Below are 3,254 nucleotides of genomic sequence, written 5' to 3'. Positions count from 1 at the left end.
ATTTCCTTTTCTTCCAACACTGATATGAGATGGTTGAAGAAACATTTTCCTTTTCAACAGAAAATCTTTTTATGGCAGTAGAAAGAAGAAGAAGAAGGGGAAATAGAACACTTACCGGATGTCTATGTCTTTCTTCGAGCTTCACATACACCGGATGGTATACCTTCAAAACAAAGGCTAATTAGAGGAAATAGATGAAGGAGACGGGAAGCTGAGGTAGAGGAAAAATTCAATCGAAACTGCAATTTTAAACCCCAAATCACCTAAATCAGTATATTCAACACCAAAATACTCAAACTAAATTAAGTTCTACAAATGAACCATACAACACTAACCAACTCAAGTGTATAGTAAGACAAAAAATCCTTCCTGATTTCATTGAATCAAATCATTTCAAGGTTATTTTTAAAGCATAAAATGTATTTAAACACACAAATAAAACAAACAGTTTCAGAAAATAATAGTAACATTTTCAAAAGCTAAAAGGAACTCCTATCTACCAAAGATAATATATGAAGAAAAGAGAAATTACGTCAAAGTAGAGAAGCAAGGTCTCGCAGGGTGAAAGACTTGTCCCGTGAGAATTGCACAAGAATATTAGTAGTTGTATTATCAAATGAAAGCAGACATAATTTCATACATCTAAAATGCTAAACTAATGCAGCAATGAAAATATATATTAAAAATCAAAGATACCTAGTTCGTTCAAATGAAAAACTAAGAAGTTAACTACTCAAATAAATTATAAGGATGTAAAGATGGATACCAAGTTGAAGAGTATGTGCAGAAGCAATAGTTAGATAGTTGTCTCTAAACAAATGGTGCATATTATAAACATGTACACCTAGAACTACCTATATATACAGTAATTATAAAACTTGGAAATAAAAGATAGAAAAAGAAGAAACTAAATTAATGCTCACTAAATCAGAAGCTAAAAATGCTCTTCAAGCTATTTCGCCAAATCTAAAAAGAAGTTACTCTATTGTATACTTAATAGCTTAGTAGCTATTAAGTATAATAAATAAACAAGAGACAAGTTTTAAGGAAAGAAAGGATAACTAGTAGCTAATCAAATAAAACAAAAGCAAACATATACTACTTTAATAACTGCTGAAACAAATTCAGTGACTTCCTAATTGTTTACATCTAATCTTTTTATGAATTGAACAATAAGGCCAACAAAGATTGACCCGTGACATTTTATTTAACTCACCAAGAACATACACATACTTATACCAATATCAAACCTTTTAACAAGGCCAAACTTCAAGGACTTAAAAAGATTGAAAATACATGCAGAACAACATGCCGAGATGATCAGAAAAGAGAAATAGGCAACGACTTTGAAAGCAAACTACAATCTGAACAGTAACATGACTTCACACCTTATAAGCTTAATTACAAACAGTGGGCATTTTGGACTAAAAGTTAGGCAGATGGAAACATAAATTCGATTAGTAGAATGATCAGGGGATTTGAAAACAATCTACTACATCAACAAAACAAAAACACAAACAACTTTCACCTAAGTTAGCTTCAAGATTCTATCCTTATTTTGAAAAGAAAGCATCATTAACAGTAGCAAAACTGAATGTAAAACCTGGGCTTACAGACAATGAAAACGAAGAACAGAGATTCTACGACATATCGAAGAGGAGTCATCGAAAAAGGATTCAAACAAAGGAACAAATAAGCGACAATACTAAATACTAAACGACAAAACCCAACTTCCACATTAATATGAATTAAGGAAATACATTAAGAACACATAGTTCTCATCTACAAACAACAGTGACACAACAATAGAGTAGCGAGACATATCAGAAATAGAAGAAGATGAGGAGAAGATTATGAAGGAAACGTCACCTTTCTCTGGGCAGCGACTATATAGTGACCAGCTTGGAGACTACTTCACCACCTAAATAAGATTTCAAGAATTTCGCCGAGCAAAGTAGAAGCAAGAGAGGTTAGAGACTAAACAAAATTTGAAAGTAGCGAGACATATCAGAAATAGAAGAAGATGAGGAGAAGATTATGAAGGAAACGTCACCTTTCTCTGGGCAGCGACTATACAGTGACCAGCTTGGAGACTACTTCACCACCTAAATAAGATTTCAAGAATTTCGCCGAGCAAAGCAGAAGCAAGAGAGGTTAGAGACTAAACAAAATTTGAAAAATATTCAAAATCAGAAATTAGAGCAAAGTAGAAGCAAGCGAGTGCACTACGTTTAATTTTGGCATATCCCTAATAACCACATCCCGCTCCCTAGTTGTTTTTCACCAAATAGAACTCAACGCCCTCCTCTTCATCGCACCAGAAGCTCACCGAACAGATGAAAAAAAAAGAAATTACCAAAGGCAGAAGCTCACCTTTCTCCTGAGGATGAAGGAGACAGGAGCAATTTCACCTTTCGCCTGATGATTAAGGAGACAAGAGCAACTTCACCTTTCACCTGAGACGGGAGCCATTTCACCTGAGACGGGAGAAATCGAAAGGAGAAGGAGACGGAGCTTTTACTAAGAGAAATTTTACCTGATACAGAGCTTTCACCAAGAGCTTTCACCTGATACAGAGCTTTCACCAAGAGCTTTCACCTGATACAGAGCTTTCACCAAGAGCTTTCACCTGATACAGAGCTTTCACCAAGAGCTTTCACCTGATACAGAGCTTTCACCAAGAGCTTTCACCTGATACAGAGCTTTCACCAAGAGCTTTCACCTGATACAGAGCTTTCACCAAGAGCTTTCACCTGATACAGAGCTTTCACCAAGAGCTTTCACCTGATACAGAGCTTTCACCAAGAGCTTTCACCTGATACAGAGCTTAGCGACAAAAAAACATATTCCGTCGCCAATCCGTCACTATATTATAACTCAAAAAATTATTTGTAATTTTTGCAACGAAATGGCTACTTCGTTGCTAATTCGTTGTTATATAGTGACGGAAATTAATTTGTCGCTAATATCCGTCGCTAAACACTGTTTTTTTTGTAGTGAAGAATGGTTTGAAAATCCGATTCATAAGATCCGTAAAGGATGTTGGGTGCATTTGTAAGCCCAAAAGATATGACAAGGAAATTCAAATGCTCATACCTCATCCTAAATGTTATTTTTGGGATATCAACATCCCTGAGTCATAGCTGACGGTAACCGGATCGCAGGTCGATCTTGGAAAAGCATTTGGCACCTTGTAACTAGTTGAAAAATTCATAAATCCATGGAAGAGGATGTTTATTCTTAATCGTGACTTT

General features: G+C 35.4%; 1 long non-coding RNA gene across 1 annotated transcript in view; it reads right to left on the bottom strand.

Annotated features, from left to right (window-relative positions):
* LOC102590268 (uncharacterized) overlaps nucleotides 1-2,099 on the bottom strand; it is a 3,053-nt gene extending 954 nt beyond the window's left edge. Inside the window, exons 1-2 of the long non-coding RNA XR_001472797.1 lie at nucleotides 2,054-2,099; nucleotides 116-163 (exon numbers count right to left, since the gene is read on the bottom strand). This is a non-coding gene — a long non-coding RNA (uncharacterized lncRNA). The remainder of the gene's footprint in view (nucleotides 1-115; nucleotides 164-2,053) is intronic.
* Between the last annotated feature and the right edge of the window lie 1,155 nt (nucleotides 2,100-3,254).

This window comes from Solanum tuberosum, unplaced genomic scaffold (genome assembly GCF_000226075.1).
Source record: "Solanum tuberosum cultivar DM 1-3 516 R44 unplaced genomic scaffold, SolTub_3.0 scf00030, whole genome shotgun sequence".
Taxonomy (NCBI): Eukaryota; Viridiplantae; Streptophyta; class Magnoliopsida; order Solanales; family Solanaceae; genus Solanum; species Solanum tuberosum.
Note: the sequence above shows the minus strand (reverse complement) of the source record. Positions and strands in the feature narration are given on the sequence as shown.